At 44.7% G+C, this 23662-nt stretch overlaps 1 long non-coding RNA gene across 1 annotated transcript; it reads right to left on the bottom strand.

Annotated features, from left to right (window-relative positions):
• Positions 1-11239: 11239 nt before the first annotated feature.
• Positions 11240-20972, bottom strand: LOC145511690 (uncharacterized). Its single transcript, XR_014058057.1, has 6 exons — positions 20871-20972; positions 20461-20673; positions 20248-20382; positions 18570-18719; positions 14977-15152; positions 11240-12090 (listed from the first exon to the last, which is right to left on the bottom strand). It is a non-coding gene; the product is annotated as an uncharacterized LOC145511690 (long non-coding RNA).
• Positions 20973-23662: the final 2690 nt, after the last annotated feature.

Below are 23662 nucleotides of genomic sequence, written 5' to 3' on the forward strand. Positions count from 1 at the left end.
GTTTCCATGTTACTCTTTCCATACATCTCACCCTCTCCTCCCCTCTCCCCATGTCCATAAGTCTATTCTCTAGGTCTCTTTCTCCATTGCTGTCCTGTAAATAAATTCTTCAGTACCATTTTTCTAGATTCTGTATATATGTGTTAGAATACAGTATTTATCTTTCTCTTTCTGACTCACTTCATTCTGTATAATAGATTTTAGGTTCATCCACCTCATTAGAACTGACTCAAATGTGTTCCTTTTCATGGCTGAGTAATATTCCATTGTGTATATGTACCACATCTTCTTTATCCATTCATCTGTTGATGGACATCTAGGTTGCTTCCATGTTCTATTGTAAATAGTGCTGCAATGAACAATGGGATAAGTGTGTCTTTTTCAGTTTTGGTTTCCTGAGAGTATATGCCTAGGAGTGGGATTGCTGGATCACATGGTGGTTTTATTCCTAGATTTTTAAGGAACCTCCACACCATCTTCCATTGTGACTGTATCAATTTACATTCCCACCAACAGTGCAACAGTGTTCCCTTTTCTCCACACCCTTTTCAGCATTTATTGTTTGTAGACTTTTTGATAAAGGCTATTCTGACCAGTGTGAGGTAATATCTCATTGTAGTTTTGATTTGCATTTCTCTAATAATGAATGATGTTGAGCATCTTTTCAGGTGTTTGTTAGCCATCTGTATGTCTTCTTTGGAGAAATGTTTAGGTCTTTTTCCCACTTTTTGATTGGGTTGTTTGTTTTTCTGGCATTGAGTTGTCTGAGCTACTTGTATATTTTGGAAATTAATCCTTTGTCAGTTGTTTCATTGGCTATTATTTTCTCCCATTCTGAGGGCTGCCTTTTCACCTTGCTTATAGTTTCCTTTGCTGTGCAAAAGCTTCGAAGTTTAATCAGGTCCCACTTGTTTACTCTTGTTTTTATTTCCGTTACTCTAGGATATGGGTCATAGAGGATCTTACTTTGATTTATGTCATAGAGTGTTCTGCCTATGTCTTCCTCTAAGAGTTTTATAGTTTCTGGTCTCACATTTAGGTCTTTAATTCATTTTGAGTTTATCTTTGTGTATGGTGTTAGAAAGTGTTCTAATTTCATTCTTTTACATGTAGCTGTCCAGTTTTCTCAGCACCATTTACTGAAGAGGCTGTCTTTGCCCCGTTGTATATTCTTGCCTCCTTTGTCAAAAATAAGGTACCCATAGGTGCATAGGTTTATTTCTGGGCTTTCTATCTTACTCCATTGGTCTATATTTCTGATTTTGTGACAGTACCATACTGTCTTGATGACTGTAGCTTTGTAGTATAACCTGAAGTCAGGAAGCTTGATTCCTCCAGCTCCATTCTTCTTTCTCAAGACTGCTTTGGCTATTCAGGGTCTTTTGTGTCTCCATATGAATTGTGAAATTTTTTTCTAGTTATTTGAAAAATGTCATTGGTAATTTGATAGGGATTGCATTAAATCTGTAGGTTGCATTTGATAGTACAGTCATTTTCACAATATTGATTCTTCCTACCTAGGAACATGGAATATCTCTCCATCTGTTTATGTCATCTTTGATTTATTTCATTAGTGTCTTATAATTTTCTGTGTACAGTGCTTCTGTCTCCTTAGGTAAGTTTATTCCTAGATACTTAATTCTTTTTGTTGCAATGGTGAATGAGATTGATTCCTTAATTGCTCTTTCTGATTTTTCATTGTTAGCATATAGAAATGCAAGTGATTTCTGTGTATTGATTTTGTATCCTGCAACTTTGCTAAAGTCACTGATTAGCTCTAGTAATTTTCTGATACTATCTTTAGGGTTTTCTATGGACAGTATCATGTCATCTGCAAACAGTGAGACCTTTACTTCTTCTTTTCTGATCTGGATTTCTTTTATTTCTTTTTCTTCTCTGATTGCTGTAGATAGGACTTCCAGAACTACGTCAAATAATAGTGGTGAAAGTGGACACCCTTGTCTTGTTCCTGATCTTAGGGGGAATGCTTTCAGTTTTTCACCATTGAAAATAATCTTTGCTATAAGCTTATCATATATGGCTTTACTATGTTGAGGTAGGTTCCTTCTATGCCCATATTTGAAGAGTTTTAATCATAAATATGTGCTGAATTTTGTCAAAGGCTTTTTTTGCATCTATTGAGATGATCATATGGTTTTTATCTTTCAATTTGTTATATGGTATATCACATTGATTGATTTCTGTATGTTGAAGAATCCTTGCATCCCTGGAATAAACCCAACTTGATCATGGTGTATGAGCTTTGAGATGTGTTGCTGAATTCTGTTTGCTAAAATTTTGTTGAGGATTTTGCATCTATGTTCATCAGTGATATTGGCCTGTAGTTTCCTTTTTTGTGTTGTCTTTGTCTGGTTTTGGTATCAGGATGATGGTGGCCTCATAGAATGAGTTTGGAAGTGTTCCTTCCTCTGCAATTTTTTGAAAGAGTTTTAGCAGGATAGGCATTAGCTCTTCTCTAAATGTTTGATAGAATTCTCCTGTGAAGCCATCTGGTCCTTGGCTTTTGTTTTTTGGGAGATTTTTGATCAGAGCTACAGTTTCAGTGCTTGTAATTGGGTTGTTCATAATTTCTATTTCTTCCTGATTCAGTCTTGGAAGATTGAAATTTTCTAAGAATCTGTCCATTTCTTCCAGGTTATCTATTTTATTGCCATATAGTTGTTTATAATAGTCTCATAATCCTTTGTATTTCTGCATTGTCTGTTGTAACTTCTCCTTTTTCATTTCTAATTTTGTTGATCTGATTCTTCCCTCTTTTTTTCTTAATGAGTCTGGCTAAGGGTTTGTCAATTTTGTTTAGCTTCTCAAAGAACCAGCTTTTAGTTTTATTAATCTTTAATATTGTTTCTTTCACTTCTTTTTCATTTATTTTTGCTTGGATCTTTATGATTTCTTTCCTTCTACTAATTTTGGGGTTTTTTTTCTTCTTCTTTTTCCAGTTGCTTTAAGTGTAAAGTTAGGTTGTCTATTCAATGTTTTTCTTGTTTCTTGAGGTGGGACTGTGTTGCTATAAACTTCCCTCTTAGAGAACTGCTTTTGCTGCATCCTGTAGGTTTTGAGTTGTTGTGTTTTCATTGTCATTTGTTTCTAGAAATTTTTTGATTTCCCTTTTGATTTCTTCAGTAACCTGTTGGTTATTTAGAAATGTGTTGTTTAATCTCCATGTGTTTGTGTTTCTTACAGTTTTTTTCTTGTAATTGATATTTAGTCTCACAGCATTGTGGTCGGAGAAGATGCTTGATACAATTTCAATTTTCTTAAATTTACTGAGGTTTGATTTGTGACCCAAGACATGGTCTATCCTGGAGAATGTTCCATGTGCACTTGAGAAGAAGGTGTATTCTTCTGCATTTGCATGGAATGTCCTGAAGATAGTACTACCTTTTAATGCACAATGTTGCTCAAAAAAGAATTCCTCTAGCCTGGTCTTCATCTTAATATTCATACATTTAAATTAAACATGTGTATTCCTTGTACATCTACCAGGATCACTAAAACCATCCCATCACTTGCCACAAGCAAGAAGTAAATCTATCATTATCACAAGTAATAAGGAGAACAGACATACTCGCCATCCCTTGGCGATGGAATCTGCTGTATTTCTACAATTCCTTGTGACTTCAGGGCAAATCCTTCTAGAAACTCTGTGGAGAGCCACATCAATCCTCATAACCAGCACCAAGGAAGCAGGCAATGGAGCCACGGAGGCCCAAGTGTGGGTGGGGAAGAACATCTTTGAGGGAAACTAATCAGAAGTTGTGGCTCCTCTTGCAAAAGCAGACAAGCTGACATCGCTGGGCATGCACGCCCACCAGGAAATGCTGGGCTGGAGCCCTGCCCCCTTTAGGCTTTTAGACAGCGCTCATTCTGTCTGCAGGGCTGCTCATACGTTGCCTGTCTCCCTCACACATTACCTTCCTCACACCTGTAGGCATTTGAGTTGGTTCTGGCTTCCCTGGTGGCTCAGATGGTAAAGCGTCTGCTTGCAATGCAGGAGACCTGGGCTTGATTCCTGGGTCAGAAAGATCCCCTGGAGAAGAGAATGGCCACCCACTCCAGTACTCTTACCTGGGAAATCCCATGGACGGAGGAGCCTGGTGGGCTACAGTCCATGGGGTTGCAAAGAGTCAGACACGACGGAATGAGTTCACTTTCACTTCACTTTCTGGCTTTTCAGAACACATGATGCAATGCATTTCACCTGGTAAAATTCTACCTGGCGCTAGGCGCCCTCATCCAGGAGCGCCTGGATGAGGAGCTTCAGCATCTCCTCTGAAGACGATCCCAGGGTCCCCTCTCTGCTCACGGGGGCCTGCCCCTTTCTCTGCCACTGCACTTTTCATGTTACCTTACAATGACAGATTAGTGTGATTCTCGCCCTATGCTCTGCCAGGTCCTATAAGTATCACATATTCCCCCAAAGACATGAAAAGACAGACGATGAAATAGATTAAAGGCCATATTTCTTGATCACTTAAGGAGATCAAGAAGGGCTTCTTGGAGCAACTGACATCAAAAGTACTTTGTGAAGGTTTTCGCAGGACAAATAAAGCAGAGGATATGATCCCAAAAGGAAGAGATCGAAACTGGATGAGCGTTTAGGGGTCGGTGAGTTTATAGGGTGTGTCTGAGGCCACAGGGAGGACTGGAGAGTAGGGTCAAGGGGTGGGCACTGAGATGCATAAACACCAAGAGCCCTCTGGGCTGCAGAGGGACACAGCCAGTGCTGGACTGTGGTGACCCAGCAGGAGGAGCCGGAGAGGAGAGACACGGTGTGAAAAGGAGCACTCGTTTGTCGAGCGTGCCAGACCAAAGTACACGCTTTTTATCTACGGTTTCATTTTATCCTCACAGTCCGATGAACAGGCTGCTAGGACTTTTAGTTGTAATTTCAGAGGGGAAAGCTTAGACACAGCTGGTTAAGTAAATTGCCGAGCTCTCAATCTCTGTACTCTTAACATCTTGCCCAGTGTTTGTTGTATGGGTGTAGACAAAAATAAACAAATGAATGAGCAAACAAATGGCTGGCTGGCTCAAGTTGATACTGAATCAGTACTGCCTCGTACTAAACTCATTTCTTGCCTTCTGCCGGCTGGATGCTATTCCATAGGCAAGAACAGGCTCAGTGAAGATTGGAAGATGGGCTGTGGTGCTGAGAGTGGATGGAGGAGTCAGCTGGAGAGGAGACAGTGAGCTCCAGGCAGCATTAGAGAAATCACTTCTAGGGAGACCAAATACCCTGATTTTCCTGGAAGTAAGGGGCTTTTTAGGAACTAGAAACTTCCAGTGGTAAAAGTGGGACAGTCCCAGGCAAAACAGGACTGTTACTTCTCCTAAGAAGGGAAATTACTTCCCTCCTAAGAGGGAAGAGGCACATATTCCAAGCTAGAAGTCCCAGGAAACACACAGGAAAAGAAGCAGCGCTGTAAGCGGGCAGTGAGTGAGTGTCAATTGCTCAGTTGTGTCTGACTCTTTGCGATCCCATGGACTGTGGTCCACAAGGCTCCTCTGTCCATGGGATTCTCCAGGCAAAGATACTGGAGTGGACTGTCATGCCCTCCTCCAGGGAATCTTCCTGACCCAGGGATCGAACCTGTCTCCCTCACTGGAGGCAGAGTCTTTACTGTCTGAACAACCAGGGAGGCCCTGCAAGTGGGCCGCGGTGGTTCTAACACCACCCGCAGGCACCAGCATGCCCTGGGGCCTTACTGAAGCACAGAGCGCTAGATCTCACCCCCGGGTTTCCGACTCAGGGCTGTGGGGTGGAAACAGAGGACCTGCATTTCTAACTGGTCACACTGCTGCTGTTGGTTTGGAATCACACTTCGAGAGGCCCTGCTTTCCAGTTTGCAAAGCTTTTCTGCAGCCCCAGCTCATTTGCTCCTGATGATGACCTGTGGGGTGGACTGGGACCCTGGGAAGGTCAGAGGATGACTGCTGGTCTGTGGAGCTTGATGGTCTCAGACCAGGGAAAACTAGACATAAATGTCAGACCAGACACTGTCTTGGAGTTGAGTCCCTGGGGATTCCTATGTACCTCCTTGTCAAAACCCACGCTAATCTTCTAATAGTGGATATATGCATGCACCTCCCAGAGAGCTTTTATGTACAGTGGATGTTGTCCTGAAGTCCCAGAACTCAGGAAGTGGGTCTCTTACAACTAGACAGAATCATGAACCTTACCTTTTCCTGCTTTGTGCCGTACATCACTTACCCTGTGATCCTAAGGAAATGGTTTCTTTCATTTTTAGGGATATGGTATTGAAGTATAGTTGATTAAGAATGTTGTGTTCATTTCTGCTGTGCAGCAAAGTGTTGCAGTTATACATATACAGACATTCTTTTCCATTATGGTTTGTTACAGGATAGTGAATATAGTTCTTACTTCCCCAAAGTTCTCTTCCAGAAGCTACCGTTCTGCTGTTTTCAGAGATGCCTTGCGTTTAGGAGAGGAGCTATTCGTTTGTAGGTAACAATTTCCCCAAAGCACCCCTAAGTCTTTATCTGACAGCCCCTGGATAAAGCCCAAAGTTGCTGGCATCTGTTTTTATGCCTAACTATTGAAGATAGTAATATAAGCTACCAACTTTTACAAAAGAGATCAGAGGTGGAAAAGCTTATTTTTATGTATTTTGATAGTTTACAAAGTGCTTTCATAGGTCATGTCTTACTTAATCCATATAAAGCCTGGGTATATTCCACACTTTATAGATGAAGGGCATAAAGTGATGTATCCTAGAGTTGACAGCTAAGCAACAGAGTTAGAAAACAGTCTCAGTTCTACTCATTGTCTTTCTCTGCCGGTCAGAAAGGCAGAAAGTCAAACCACCTGCACTCTTTCAACTGCACATCATGAAACATGCATAATTCTTTCATATGAATGTCAAGTCTGTGAAATATCCAAGTCCTAGCCAGCCCTTCAAACCCGTATCCCCATAGCGAACGCCCTATTCTTTCCTGTAGCTCGTCATCCACTTTGCGTCATGAATTTCATACGTATGTGTCTATTTTCTCCAATGAAATGGTAAGCCCCAGCGGACAGAGTCCTGCACTCCTCCCACTCTTCCCAAGGCCCTGGAACAATGCTATATGCATAACAGGAGCTCAGCGAGCATGTGCTGAACGTCCAGTGACAATTAAATAAGAGCCTGGCCTTCACGCAGCTCTTTAAGCACCAGACAGGGTGAGATGTGTTTCAGCTTCCTATTGCTGCTGTGACATATGACCACAAACCCAGCGACTTGAAACAACACAAATTTATCAGCTTACAGTATGGAGTCCAGAAGTTTGACATGGGCTTCCTGGGGCTGAAACCAAGGTGTTGGCAGGACATGCCTGCTAGAAGTTGTGGGAAAGAATCCTGAAAAAAACAAACAACAAACAAACAATTCTTTCCTGGCTTTTTCTGGTTTCTTGAGATTGCCTGTATGCCTTGCCACCCCGTGACTTCTCTCTACCGTTTTCAAAGCCAGCCTGGGGGGTTGAATCCTGGCACTGTGTCCCTCTGGCCTTCTCTCCTGCCTCCCTCTTCCACTTTTGATGACCCTTGGTGACTGACTAGCCAACGGGACTAGTCAGTGCTATAGTTATAGGTGCTCACTCGTCACAGCAGCGCGCCCAGCCTCCCGGGCCATCTCAGCTCCGCTCCGCAGGCCCCTCAGGGCCTGGCGTTCCCCTCACCCTCTTTCTTCCTGTGACTCTTGGCCTGGACCCTACTTAGCTACATGCAACGAGGGGTGGGGTGAAACGAGACCCGGCAAAGCCCTCCAGCAGGTGGCTCGGAGGGGATTTGTTTCCCCTCTTATCCATGTTGTTCAAGGAGACAGACGATAATTAAAATGTCAGAGCCCTTCATGCTTCCCTGATCAAGATAACTGCTTTACCACAGGTGATAGAAAGGCAAGGGAGAAAACGCCCGCGGTGGGGGAAGGGAGCTGCGGAGTCTGAGAAGGGGGCAGAGCTGGGGAGACCGGGCCCCCTGAGTTCACTGGCGGGGGGCTGATTGCAGCTCAGACTGAACCGGGCTGAGCGCTCACCCACGGGGTCTTCAGGGAGCTTTCTACCCCGGTCCTCCTCCCCCCGAACCCCACCCCCACCAGCTCAAAGGGAGGCAGCTCCCAGGAGATCCAACAGCTTGCTAATTCCATCCAATCTCTCCAATTCGGTTAATTCCCAGTTTCAGTAACAGGCAGCAGCTGTCAAGCTCAGCAGCTGTGTTCTTTGTCTCCCTAGCTCTCTCTATCTCTCCCCTTTCTCTCTCCAAGTTAACTGAGTGGATCACATACAACCTTCCAGGGGAAAATGAGAATAAAAAAATCTTGGGTAAAGTGAAAGAAGGAGAAGCCTGTAGGTGCTTGAAAGTCACCTTGTCAGGTCATCTGGAGACAACAGAGAGCATTCTTTCCCGGCCTGAAGTCCCACCGTAACACTGAATGGTCTCCCTGACCCTCACGTACTCTCTAGAACAGTCAGTTCTTCCCAAATTTACCGTGACAGGGAAGCAGCTTTTGATATTCCAATGTGCGGTGGGCAGGTGCTTGGTCTACGGTGCAGAACTAGGGAGCAAGCCGGCACACACGTGACTCACCCCCAAGAGCAACAGTTCCTGGGCTGCCCGACATTCTCTCAAGAGACCCCATACGTGGACGTCGCAAAAATGACAAGCTGCTATAAAAAAATTCCTATACACTCCCAACTTCCGTACTTACCTCAAGGACTAAGCTGCACTGTCCTGGCAGCATCGCTGAGAAAGTGGGATCTGCACAAGGAATTAAGGCGTATGGGTTAGCCTTGGGAACTTCTGGATGAAGCGTATTTTAGGCAGATGGAACAGCCAGAACAAAGGTGGGGGACAGGATGGCTAGAGTTGAAGGCATCAGGGGAGAACTTAAAAATGATCTAGCAGCTAAGGGAGGGTAGTAGGTCATGTTGGGCACTGTAGGTTTTTGAAAGATTTTGAATTTTTTTTTTTTTTTTACTCTGGATTAAATGGTGTGTGTTGTAGGATTGTGAGCAAAGGACTGGCGTGATCGAGCTGCAGTATTGGGGAGTGGCGGGGCAAAGCTAGATGCAGGGAGAGCAGTAGCTGTTATAATAATTCAGGGAAGAGATACTGAAGCCTCAGACCAGAGGGTCAACATTAAGGAGCTGACGACAGAAGGTGGACAGGGTACAAGAGAAGGGGAGAAGCCAGGGAAGATGCCTCTGTTTCTGGCCTGAGTCACAGGAGGGGTTGGAGCTGCCATCCCTGGGTTGGGGAGGGCATCACGCAAAGTAAACTTGGTGGAGGAGAATCAGGACTTTAATTTTCAACACACTGAGATTGAAATATCTCAAAGACCTCCAAATGGAGATGAGAGATGCTATACAGCAGTTGGAGATCCAAGTCTGGAGTGTGGGAGAGATGTCTGGGCTGGAAATAGAAAGGAAGGAGTTGTCAGTATTTCAAGCCACGGGGTTCAGTGAGATTTCCCATGGAGCACATTGAGAAAAGAAGGCACTCCGAAATGAAGAGGTCAGGCAGGAGAGGAGGGACGGGTAAAGGAGGGGCGGCCAGCAACCCAGAGAGGATGGTGAGGTGAGACCCAAGGGAAGAAAGCCACTGAAGCGGGGCCTCGGGCAAACGGCCAAGCCTCACTTTCTGCATCTGCTAAATGGGACTTTTAATGCCTCCTTGAAGTTACTGTGAGGATTGTGAGTTCATCCATTTAATAAATATGTACTAAGCGTAACCGCTGTACTGGGGACGTGGATTTGAGCTACGCACCATTCCCTGCCTCGAGCGGGGGGTTACCCATTTGTAAAACACCCTCTGCAGGGCCTGACTCCAGAAGGTGCGCAGACAGATAACATCTCTGCTCGGGTAAGAATAGCAATTGCCTATGTATGGCCTGTGTGGATTCACACTCTCCTTTGCTTCTTGAGACCAATTAAAATTACTTAGTGCTAATTAGTGAGATTGGATAAGCAAGGGGATCTCGCCCTTCCCCACAGCTCCCACCCTCTGCCTCTGATGCTCCGGTGCTCCACAGAACATACGCGCTTCTTTCTTGTTGGGGAATAAGAAGGGGCCGCTTCGGGAATTAGTAATTGGTCTTACCTGGGCTAAGCCAAGAGTCTCTGGGGCCCCAGGCCACCCCAGGGAGGCCAGCGGACCAATCAGTCACACGACGACTTAGCCCCACCCCCCACCTCCCAAGCCTCCACGGAGGTGAAATAAGGCAAAGGGCAGTTTCCAAAGGGGAAGAGAATCAAGGAAGGGGAGCCTGTGGCCTGGAGAGCAGGCCCATGGGAGGCTGGAGCACGTTCATCTCGCCGCTGATGGCCCCAGGATGTGCATGCGGGCTTATGTATGCAAGCCATCTTTTCCTTTTCCCATGGGCCAAGCAGCTGCCTCCTTCCCTGTTTACTGGGATTTTGCAGCAGCCTTTCCTCTACGGGCTGGATCTGATGCCAGGGCTGCACGGGTCAGGTAGTCAAGGTGACCGGAAGCCCCAGGAGCCCAGGAGGCCTCCCCCGGGATGGTCCCCTCGGGCTGTGGGCTCCTGGCAGTGAGGAGGGATGCTCTCCCAGCTGCCGGTCCTGTCCCCTGATGGGCCCTGGCCACCTGGCCCGCTGCGGAGGCAGGCTCCTGGGGCCTGCTATTTTCTTTTGGACTCTGGGTGACATTGCACAGGCGCTCCAGTTTCTCTCACAACTGCCTTTGTTTTGATCTACAAAAGTCTGCTGAGTTTCTTTTGGGCTTTGTCATGTTAACAAAAACAAATGTAATAATATGCACTTGAAAAGGCTCGCATGTCTTGATATTTTAATAAGCTTTTGATTCTACAGGGACCTCGGAGGCTTTTAAAAGTTTAAAGTTAATAAAGAGAGAAAAAGAAAAAAAATATGAATTGTTTTTAATTATTATTATACAGGATTAACCAAGCCAGTTGTGTATAATTAGACAGTAGCTACCTTGCATCGTAGAGGCAGTAAATAAGCCCACAGGGGGGCTTCCAGAAGGTTGAGGTGTTTACAAGGCGCTGGAGATGTTTTCACCAAGCACATAATCCCCGTAGCAGTTACTGTTGCTGTTATAATGGATGTGTTCATTACAACCAGAGACTAATATGCGTATCCATCATCTTTCCAGCATGGTTGACTCTGAAGTGGGGGATGGCAGTGGAGAGGGTATGATATAATTTGATGGTCAAATTATTAACAGAGCCCATTAGTATGCAGCTTTCTGTGTGGTTTTATTTTTGTTGCCGTTGCCAAGAGGAATTTTAAGTTCAACAAACAATTGCCAAAGGAGTTATGATTAAGATATTGCTAAGACAGTGTGGTTAAAAAAAAACAAAAAACAAAAAAGAAAACCTTCCAGTGGTGGAAGCAACGGGTCACGAGTCCCAGGGCGTTGTGAAGAGCCACTCTGTGACTTTGGGGAATTCATTGATTAGCTTAGCATTTATGGAGTGCTGTCAGATGGCAGGCATTGTCTTAGGTGCTGGGGGTAGGTGGGGCTGGGAATAATGCGTAAGAAACACTGGATCTTTCTTCCCAGGTCTTCGCAAACAAGGACATCCCTCAGAGTCACCCGAGAAGCTTTTCAAAGCATATTCACTGAGAACTACAGCCCAGAGTCGATGGAGCTGGGTATGACCCTGGCATATGAATTTTTTAAAAGTGTTTCAGTGATTCTGATGGTTGTTGGTTGGACTGGCAGAGATATACAACTAAACAACAAATATGATGAGTGCTTGACTGATCTGAGCCTCCAGTCCTCTGCTTTTGCAGTGGGGATAATAGTATTCGTCCTAAATGTCTGCCCTGGTCAGGTGCCCGGGAAGCAGACTCTGAAGCAGCATGGAGGGAGTTGATTGGGGAGCGCTCTCAGGATCAATCATTTGGGGATGTGGCCTGGGGCAAGGCAGCTCTCTCCAGCCCAGGGCTCGCTCCTGGCTCGAGGCAGCTGACAGCAGTCAGCCACCACCTCGGCCTGTGCTCCCACTAGCCGGAGGAGTGAGGGCCTCGGTCCTGGAGGAGGATGGGAGAGGCATGTCCAGCCCGGAGCAGTGTGGATGTTTCCTACAGAAACAGATATTGAGATGGAAACAGGGAAGTGCATCAGGAGATAAGAAGAGACTCATTTCCTACTATTAACCCATCACCAAATTTACTCTGGACAATGGCTTTTTAATTTTATCCACTTTTGATGTGAGAATGACCTGACTGTGACATGTTACCCCATAATTACCCTTGTTGATTAGGCTGAGCCGGCTGGCTGGGCTAGTCCCCCATTCTTCCCCCAAATCTCCTCATATGTCCCCTCCTAAACCTGCACACTCAGATCGAGAAGGAAACAAAAGGAAAAGACAACCCACAGAATGGGAGAAAACATTTGCAAACAATGTGACCAATAAGGGATTAATCTTCAGAATTTACAAACGGCTCAAGTGCCTGTTTGTAAAAAGCAAATTCAATCAAAAAATGAGCAGAAGACCTAAACAGACACTTCTCCAAGGAAGACATGCAGATGCCAAACGGCACTTGAAAAGACGTTCAACATTACTAATTATTAGAGAAACGCAAATCAAAATCAAAATGCAATATCACCTCACACCAGTCCAAGTGGCCATCATCAAAAAGTCTACAAATAATAAATGTTGGAGAGAGTGTGGAGGAAAGGGAACCCTCCTGCCTGTTGGTGAGAATGTCAACTGGTGCAGTCACAACAGAGAACAGTATGGAAGTTCCTTAAAAAAACTAAAAATAGAACTACCATATGACCCAGCAACCCCACTCTTAGGCATCTACCTAAGAAAACCATAATTTGAAAAGACAAATGCACCCCAATGTTCGCTGCAGCAATATTTACAATAGCCAAGACATAGAAGCGACCTAAATGGCCATCAACAGATGAACGGATAAAAAGACGTGGTGCATATATACAAGGGAATATTGCTCAGCCATTAAAAATAATGAAATAATGCCATTTGCAGCAACATGGATGGACCTAGAGATTATCATACTGAGTGAAGTAAGTCAGAGAAAGATAAATATCATATGATATTACTTATATGTGGAATATTTTAAAAATGATACAAATGAACTTATTTACAAAACAGAAATAGACTCACAGTCTTATAGAATGAACTTATGGTTACTGAGGGGAAGGGAGGGGAGGAGGGATAGATTGAAAGTTTGGAATTGACATGTACACACTACTATATTTAAAAGAGATACTCAACAAGGACCTACTGTATAGCACAGGGACCTCTGCTCAATATTCTGTAATAACCTAAATGGGAAAAGAATTCAAAAAGAATAGATAAATGTGTATGCATAGCAATCACTTTGCTGTGCACTTGAAATGAACACAACACTGTTAATCAACTATACTCCAATATAAAATAAAATTAAAAAGAGGGAGAGAAGGTATGCTTCCAGGGAGAACAGAACTGACTTGGTAAGAGACATAAATGAACTGAGGTCTCTTGCTGCACACTTTAAATAAGCTTGCAAGTTCCGCTTACAGTTGTACTACTGCAAGTATTTAAAAGGTGGTCATTTTTTAATTCACATGTGTCAAATTTTTTCCTGATTCCCCTACTCAAGAATGAGTTGCTGGACTTGTTTCACCCATTCAAGCAGAGAGTTTAAACCTGTGCTTCTCTATTCAAACACTGAGAAACCAAAGGGTTAATTAAAATGACCTTTAAGACCTTCACTGGTATATTCCTGGCACCTGTGAGAGGAGTCTCCACCATAAATTTTGACCTAGGAATGCACCTGCTGTCTGCAAGCACATTCCCCCACACCCTAGGTTAACTATACAGTTGTCACGATGGCCCCGTGGAGACGTGAAGTACAGCTCTGGGTCGCCATCCACCTGGTTCTACTCTGTAAGTTACCAGGGGATAAGTGGATCCACTGATTACAGGGAGCTGCCTGGCTCATTCTTCAGTCTCAAGATACCTTCTCAGTGCAGTGGGCAAGTTTTGTTCCCTCTGTCCTCAGACACCATGGAAAAAAGCAAAATTCAAAATGTGATGTTGTCTTTAATGGATGCATATTGAATGTACACCATCACAAAATCAAAAAACTGTTACATTGAACCATCGTAAATTGGAAACCATCTATAATTTCTTAAACTGAAATCTGGGTTAGATTTTCTTCAAATCGTATGTGTACCAACTTGTGCTTGGGGAAAATAATTGTAATATGAAAATTAATAAATGATTTTAAAAGATTAAAAAAAAAATAAAATGACCTTTAAGATTTCTCTGGCTCTAACATTCTCTGATGATCCAAGTATTTATCCTGGGCTGGGAAGACCAAATTTCCTCTCAGACAAGAGCAAGCAATACAAGGAGACCTCCAAGTAGAAGCCTGTTTTGCTAGAATTAAACCTTTATAAAAAGTCTCTAACTAATAACATAGTTGGAAGATTTTCTCCCATGCAGCTTCTCCAGCGCTGTCTCTTCCTTGTCTACACTGAGGAGCAAGCAATTCAATAAGTGATTACACACAAGGACAGGAGGGGGGCAAATAGGAAGATTCTATGAAATGGGAAACAATTGATCGAAAATGGGGTAAAACGTTAGAGTCTCCTTCATTGTCTCGGCTGGCATTGTCCATTACACTTCATCCCCTTCCTTAAACCATGTTTACCCATGTTCCGAATGTAGTCAAACAATCTGCTGTATCAAATTTTAAAAAATTACTTTTAAGAACCATGTCTCATCAAAGCTGCTCTCTCAGCATGTTCAAGAACAAGAAATGTTCATGTTTAAATAACGAGAAATGCTCCGTGCAGCTTCGCTAGGGCCTAGAGACCCCTGCTCTGGGAATTGAAAACTGTAAGCCGGTTCACTGGGGGTTCACTGGGGCCAACACACAAAGAGAGCTAGAAAGATACCTGGGGCTTGAGAACCCAGATGCAAGTTGGAAATGAATTTCCCATATACTCACTTGGCTTCTAGGACTTTGAGCTTCAACCACAAGCCATTGTACTGGACAGATATATAAACGGGTATTTGCATAACTTCATATTTGTATAAAATTCCCATAATTTCTTCCTCTGGAGCTGGAGGAAATGGGGCCATCAGGACAGCCTGCCAGGCCTGGAACCAGACTACTTTGCGGGCCTGAAAGAGAAATTAGGAGATGAAGTAGCTTCCAAGATTTGGGGACCAGGAAAAGTGAGTAACGGCAAAATGGCTTAAGAAAAGATAAAAGAAGTACTCTGGAGCAGAAATGGCTAGGAGGAATGTTAAGGGTCCGCTTTTATCATGCTGAGTAGGAGGTGAAATGCTGAGAATCCAACAAGGCACACCCACCCCCCTGGTAGAGCTGTGAGGTGTAATAGAATTTTTAAAAAAGAAATTTGAGACAGGCATTAGAGAAGAGACCGAATTTCCATGTTCCGGGGGGGGGGGGGGGGGAGGTGAACACACAAGGCATTTGAAAATTGAGGCTGAATTAAACTCTGGGAAATATTTTGTATTGTTGGCAACCAATCCATGCTGGCCCACTGGGATGGAGTACATCATCTAACAAGACGTATTCGTTTCTAATTTCTTTTAACTCCAAGGAAAATCCTTCCTGAATTCTCCACAAGTCTCCGCAGTGTTTACTAAGCGAAATAACTTGGTGCCCTCCTCAGCCTTCACTAACTTACTATCCACTCGCTCCTCCGAATCAATAATAAACACATTAAATAACAGTGGTCCCCAAATGGACCCCTAAAGACACCACACTATTAACCTCCCTCCCCTCCCAGAGACTGGCAGGCGCTGTTTCCTGCTGCTTAGCGGGTCTTGTAAGAAGCTCCAATCTTTCCATTCTGGTTTCCTCGGGGTGTATGCCCAGCAGTGGGATTGCTGGGTCACAAGGCAGTTCTATTTCCAGTTTTTTGAGGAATCTCCATGCAGTTCTCCATAGTGGCTGTATCAGTTTGCATTCCCACCCTCAGTTAAAAAAAAGAAAAGAAGAACTCTCCAGTCTTTCCACTCTGGTTTCCTTGGTGTATATGCCCAGCAGTGGGATTGCTGGGTCCCATGGCAGTCCTACTTGCAGTTTTTTAAGGAATGTCCACACTGTTCTCCATAGTGGCTGTACCAGTTTGCTTTCTCACCCTCAGTTTAAAAACAAGAAAAGAATCTCCAGTCTTTGCTGCTGCCGGGCTGGGAGAAGAGTCCGTCTCTGTGTTGTTCTTCCCTGTAAGGCCGCGCGACGATCAGGCCTGGACACAGCATGCAGGGCTGGGGCAGGGTGACACCAGCTGCTCTGATGGGAGGCCCGGAGGTTGAGCAAAGGAGGAGAAGAGGGGAGAAAACAGTTCATTGCTCCAGCTGAAACCTCAAGCGCGCTGCCATTTTTCACTCCCATTGAGAAATGTCAGCGTTCTCCCCCGCCGTCTGGCGGAGGCAGACGTGACCAGGTGTCCCCAAGCGGAGTGGGCTGCGTGCGTGTCACGGAGCTAAATAGGGAGCCCGCTCGGCGGGCCGCCCCTTGGCTTCTGCCGGCCAGACACGCGGCCCCATCTGGCTGTGGGGACGTCAGAAATAGCCGCCGAGCAGCTGTCGGGCTCTCACCTCCTGACTCCAGCAGCGCCCCCAGAAGCCCCGCCGGCCCCGCCGCTGGGAGCCCCCTCCTTCTCCATCCTGCACACCCGACACCTCCGCTCCGTCCACTGTAACCATCCAGAGGTGGGCTAGAGGGGAAGTGGGCTCGAGGGGCTGGGGGCTGGACGTGCCCGCAGGAGCAAGCAGTCACCCAGCTAAGCAAGGGGGCCGGAGGCTGGGAGACACCAGACTGCCCATGGTACCTGGCAGGGGGCCAGATGGCTGACCTGGCACAAAATCTCACAAATGATTCCGAAGTGAGTCAAACTGTTCTGAAGATCTGTGGGGCTCTTCTACGCCTCCACCCATACATGTACATAGACGGGAAGAGTTTGGGGGCAGGGCATTATTGACTTCTACAAAGTGCCAAGAAGGCCTTCAGAGTTCAGATGAGGGGAGGGTTTAGGATAAGGAAAATATGTTACCGAATTAAAGATTTAGAAGCCACTCATCATAAGAATAATATGGACTTCCTTGGTGGCTCAGACAGTAAAGCGTCTGCCTACAATGAGGGGAGAACTGGGTTCAATCCTTGGGCTGGGAAGATCCCCTGGAGAAGGAAATGGCAACCCACTCCAGGATTCTTGCCTGGAAAATCCCATGGACAGAGGAGCCTGGTGGGCTACAGTCCATGGGGTTGCACAGAATCAGACACGACTGAGTGACTTCACTTCACTCTTATCATAAGGAGGTGATATAACAGAAGGTATTTTCTTCCTAAAAATCACCTTTTTTTAAAAAAATGAAAACTTGGGCTTTGCTTTACACAGTATCAGAGATGCAGGAATGGTCAGAGAGAGTCAAGTCACTTGGCAGAAATTAATTGAGTGCCACTAAATTCCCGCGCACAGGGAATGCGAGGAGGTGTCTCCTGGCCTCCACCACCCCGGCCTGGTGAGACAGCCAGACAAGGGGAGGGCTGGCAGAGGAGGCAGACCATCGAGTGGCCAATTCTGCTTTTGGTAAGGAGAGTTCACTGACTCAATGGACGTGAGTTTGAGTAAACTCCGGGAGTTGGTGATGGACAGGGAGGCCTGGCATGCTGCAGTCCATGGGGTCGCAAAGAGTAGGACACAACTGAGCGACTGAACTGAACTGAACGGTCCTTTCTCCTGGAGGACAGTGGGGTGGCTTTCCTCCCAGCTGAGCCTCCTACTTCCATGCCTGCCTGGCACACCCTGTACATCAGGAAATAACTGTTTCTCAAAGTTGTAAAAGAGCTAATGCTTCCTGAGAATTTTGTGTTGAATCTTCTGCAGCCGTCTGTAAAATCAGTGGTAGGCATTCATCCCCTCTTACAGATGGGTAAATGGAGAATGGAGAATGGAAGGATTCGTGATCTGTGAGCACGGACCAGAGGCAGAGCGGGGGTCCGGACTTTGGCACCTGGCTCTAGGCCAGGCTGCACCAGCCTGCGTGGGGCCTGCTGGCCAAAAAGGAAGGCGCGGTGGCCCGAGAAGGGGAGGCTGGGAAGGTGGTGGACAAGGAGTGAGGGGGGCATGAAATCCTTTCTTTCTGTTAGGCTCAAGGGACCCAGGTCTCCGGCTTTACCCACAGCTCCCGACTTCGGTCCGTGACGAGGCTGGACGTCCTCCAAGGTGCTGCCCGCCTCCCAATCACCCTCCCCAGCCCCGCGCTGCCCACTTCAAGCTGCTGAGGGTTTCCTCAGTGACCCTCAGCATCGGGCCCCTCCAGGTCCCCACACAGGCTCCTCACTCTCGCCTCTGACCCAGGCCCTGTTGGGAGGAGCATCTCCACACAGGCGAGAGGCCAAGGTGAGAGTTCAAGGGTCAAACGGTTCCCAGGAAATACAGGAGGCGGCTCATAAACCGCCACCACCTGCTTGAATCTCAAGTGTCCCGTAACCCACCCTGAGCCCGGGGTTCAGAGGGTCCCCTGAAATCTGAGTCCTCCTCTGTTTCAAAGCCATTTCATTACCTCGAAGTCTTCATTTGATGCCAAGTGGACAACATTTCGTCCTGTCCTGAAAGTCAAGCTGGCCTCCTCAGGGTGGTTTTCTTAAATAAACTGGACACTGGCCTGTGCTACGTGCTTTACACGGATCGTCTCATTTCATCCTCACGGCACCTGACAAGGAGGTGTTAGTGTCTCACATTTATAGGCGCAGAAACCAAGGCTCAGAGGGATGAGGGCATTTAGTCACCAGGGAGGGGATGGTGGAGCTGGCTCAGAAGCTGGGTCTTTCTAAATGACCACTAGGGTACGATGGTTTAAGAGCCCATCATGGCTGCCAGGATACTATAATTTTATTCCACTTCGGGCTCTTGAAAATAAGATTTTTGAGCAGTCAAACCTATTACCCAGAATATCATAAGGAGTCAATATGAGGATTTCTTTCTTAATCAAAAGTTTGATTGTTTAATGGCCTTTTCTCTTAAGAAAATGAGCTACCAGATGAAAAAAATCCCATCTTGGTCCGCAGTCCTAATTCTAGCCCAATCTCTATCTTCACAGAGAAAAATGCAAGGGGAAAAGAGAGGGGGATGGGCAACACTGAATGGTTTCATTTAGGGATTTTTTTTTTTAAAACAGCTTTTGTCTAAGAAATTAAATGTGACAAGAAATTAATCCACATTGTGATCTAATTATTTTTAGAATTATGAGGAAAATGTAAGGTGTCTCAACTGTTTAATTTTGAAAAGTGTCTGTGAAAATTAACTTTTATTACCTTTCATAAAGATTTTTAGTTTTTTTGCTGTTGTTAAATGGCATTTTCAATAGTCACTAATGTTGCTATTGCTGTCATGCAAGGTCAGTAGCATATAAGGTAGAGTGTCTTACAAAGTCTAACTTTAAAGAACATGAGACATATGATGACCTGAGCTTGTCCAAATATAATTTATCAAATTTATGAGTCAGAATGTGGGAGTGAATTAAAGATCGAATCATTTTCTTGGCTTCCTTTATGTCTCTGAAGGGTCAACTGTTAAGCAGGAAGGGACCCCAAACACAGGGAACTTCCTTGTGAGGTGTTAAAAACAGTATCAATCTGAACTTTAAAAATTAAAGTAAGCCCAACAATATGGGAAAAGTGGTTAAAGGTGATGGAATTAGTTGACGTTGTTTAAAATATTTGAATTGGGAAATAAATCAAAATTGTCACATTTTAATAAGGAATGTTTTGGAGATGTTAAATCCCATCCACCTTTCCTCAAATATGTCCCCCGATTTCAGGACCCAGTGACCCAAATTCAGAAAATTGAAAATGATCTTCAGGGGCAAAAGGCACGGGATCCAGGAATCACCAAACTCAAAGAGTGTCCTCTGGGAGGGAACCTGCCTAAGTCATCTCCTTTCAGGAAAAGTGGGTTTTTACAGCACTTGCTAGAGAAGAAGTACAAGGAAAGTTGAGAGGAAAGCAAAGGGGAGAACATGGGGCCCCTGAAAGAGAGGGTCCACGGTGGCGGTGGAGCCCACAGTGCTGCAGGAACAGCTCCAGAGGCAGGGAAGCCAGGAGAGGCTACGTTTCAGTTAGTTAGCAACTCTGTGGACCCTTTCCTCATTTGCGATCCTGAATTCAGGGCTCGCCCCTGGTACCTGTGATCCCAAACGCCGGTCCTCCTGAGCACCTCCTGTGAGGCCCAGGGAAACTCACATTCAGTTTTCTTGTCCTAGATCCTCAATGCAAACGGCAACCACATCCAAATGCCACAGCGGTCAGCAGCTAAGCAGGGACCTGGAGGGGTGGGACTCCACCTCGGAATACAGGAGGATTTCATCAGTCGAAGCTCTTAGGTAAGAGAGACGACAAATTAATTCACTTGTCAAATTCTTCGCTTCAGAAAGTTCAGATGCAATCGATTCTTACATAACGAGGCACCGTGTCCCAGCAGCGCCAAGTTCCCATTTACTTGTTCTCTCCTCTTTCCGGCTGGAGGTCACCAGGGTGGCGTTCAGGACAGTCACACACGGCTGCTCGTGGGCACCGCCCTGGAGTTTGTCTCCATGAGTCTCTGTTCACGTGGGTGCAGCATGATACTGCTTCTTTACACTGACAGCTGACGGACGTTTAACAATGGAGCTGTGAATAGTTTGTTAGCAAAAATATGTGACAAGACATATTTAAAAAGGTAAATAAAAATATAGCCTTCAAACAATGTACATTTAAAATTTTAAAACTTTAAATAAAGTTTGGATATTTTAAAAGAAACAAATTTTATTTTAAACAGATTTTATTTTAAAACAAACAAAAATACATAACAAAATTTACCATCTTACCCACTTATAAGTGTACAATATAATAGTGCTGGCTTTCCCTGGTGGCTCCATGGTAAACAATCTGCTGGCCAATGCAGGAGATGTGGGTTCGAACCCTGGGTCAGGAAGATCCTCTGGAGAAGGACATGGCAACCCACTCCAGTGTTCTTGCCTAGGAAATTCCATGGACAGAGGAGCCTGGTGGGCTACAGTCCATGGGGTCGCAAAAGAGTGGGACACGACTGAAAAACAGCACAGTAGAGCTAGCTACGTGCATCTTGTTGCACGACAATCTCTAGAAGTGTTTCATCTTGCAAAACTGAACCTCTATACCCACTAGACAGTGACAGTCCCCTTTTCCCTGTCCCCAGCCCCTGGCAACTACCATTCACCTTTCTGCTGGAGAAAATTTTATTTGGAAATATAATTTGAACTTTTTCATTTTTAAGCTTTACTTTCACTTATACTTTTATAAAAATACATTCAAAGTGTATGCATTTTAATTAAATTATATCTTAATATTTTAATTCTTTAGACATTACTTACAAGAGAACACAAATTATATGAAAAATCTTGACTGTAACATTTAATTAGTGATTTGGTGAAATGAAGGCAAATAACACATTTTATGGAATAAATTATGATTTTTATGAATTAGGTACATCTTATTTTTTATTCATTCAAATATCTCTAGCTCATCAACATAACACTCAAGACATATGCAATAATAATTAATGCAGTCAGTTTTGACATTTTGCCAACTTTATGTCATACAAAGGCTAAAATTATACTCATGTTTTTCAGTTTTGTCTCTATGAAATATGTTTTTCAAGGAAGGAAAATAGAACATATTTTGTTTAACAGTTTATTAGCTTTAAATATTTAGCCATATGGTATGTGGGCCTCTATTTGTACTCTCGTCTGGCCCCCCGAATATAAGCCTGCTGGGCTGCAATTGCATGTCTCACTAGCTGTCTTCACCGTGTTGCCATAAAGTTTGAAAGGGCTACTAATTGTTTTGTTTATCATTGTAACCCCAGTGTTTGGAATAAACCTGGTGTATAGCTGATCCTCCTAGAAATGTGTTGAATTATACTGAAGTCACTATTGATGACAACTAATTGAGCTATTGAGTGAGCCATTGTATTAAAAATTCATATAGGTACATACCAAGGGCTGCAGGCCGTCAGTCTTGCTAAGTCCCCAATCCCAAGTGTAATATAGGGATAATAAAACTACCTACTTTGCAAGGTTATTGTGGAGACCAGAAGAGAGAACTCACATGAGGCACTTAGACCAAGTCTGGTGCAGGGTATCCGCTCAGTAAGTGATGGCGATAATACAAGCAGTAGCTTTGTAATAGCAGTAGTGCTCCTGGAAGAGGTGGCGGCGATAGTCATAATAGTAATGATGGCAGCTGATGGGGAAACTCAGGAAAAAACAGCGTCTATGGGCTCAGAGAATCAGGAAGGTCCTTGTGAGGGAAAACACCGAGGTATTAGAGAGGTGAGCGTACCTGAAAGAATGTAGTTTTAAAAAGATGTGTCAAGGAGTCTAAGCTAGATAAAAAAAATAAATAAATTGAAGGAAGGTAAACTGGAGGAACGCATAGGTCAGTGGGTGAAAGCTGCAGGAGAGGGGTCAGGGTGATACAGCTGGATGTTACAATTCAGTGGAACTGGCTTGCAGGGGAAGAAGGTCAGGGAGTTATACAGTAAGCGGTAACAGCAAGAAGCAGAGAGGACTGACCCTGAACCCTCCTGCAGCCTTGAGGTTTGGTGGATGGGAAAGGTTTGAGAGTTACAACATGAAAGAGCTTCGGGGCTGCAGAATATGGGGGAAAGACACAAGTTTCAATTCAGGCACTGAGTTAAAGAGAGCACTCTGCTGAAAGGTTATAGACCGGGTTTCCTGGATTATGGCAACTCTAGACAGCAAGGTGGAAGCATGGCCACGTTATGTTGAGGACTGGGTCAGGGGCTAGGAAGAAAACAGGTGATGAAGCAGTTCAGCAGGATGCTATAATAGCATATATATAAAAAATATATAATATAATATCATCCCAGGCCCATTTGTATGAAGTTAGATGAGCTACCCAACTTTCCGAGTCCTTCTCTTCATTGAGAATATAAACTCAATAATACTTGCTTTATGTATCAATGAAAAATTAAATTTATATAAATATTTGGAGGCTTGGAAAAGTGAAACACATTTCAAAAATATAAGGTAGTGATTAAGATCCCCATGAAGTCAGACTGGATTCTCGGTTCAAATATTCCAAAGAAACTGAAGTCGCTCAGTCGTGTCCGACTCTTTGCGACCCCATGGACTGTAGCCTGCCAGGCTCCTCTGTCTGTGGGATTTTCCAGGCAAGGGTAGTGGAGTGGGTTGCCATTTCCTTCTCATTCCAAATACACTAGTAAATAAATAGACACCGGTGGGAAGCTGGTGGGATACCAGCTTCAACTACCTGATGGATTTTTGTGAAACACAAGTGATCTAGAGCATTGGTTGTGACAACAACCTCAACCGCTGGCATGTTACAAGTCAAGCTGGACGAAGAGGTACATGACAAAAGAACAGAGGAGACTAGGGGATAGAAGCAAGGCCAGATATCTGGATGGTCCCATGAAGCCAAAGAACAGGGGTGATGGAGGAAAGCACTGCATAGACATGGCTTCCACAGCCCTACTGGAGCCACTCACTCCAGAATTCTTGCCTGGAAAATCCATGGACGGAGGAGCCCGGTGGGATGCAGTCCCTGGGGTCGCAAGAGTCGGACATGACGGAGTTACTTCACTTTCACTAGAGAC

This window comes from Giraffa tippelskirchi, chromosome 6 (assembly GCF_054371585.1).
Source record: "Giraffa tippelskirchi isolate mGirTip1 chromosome 6, T2T-mGirTip1v1.2.pri, whole genome shotgun sequence".
Taxonomy (NCBI): Eukaryota; Metazoa; Chordata; class Mammalia; order Artiodactyla; family Giraffidae; genus Giraffa; species Giraffa tippelskirchi.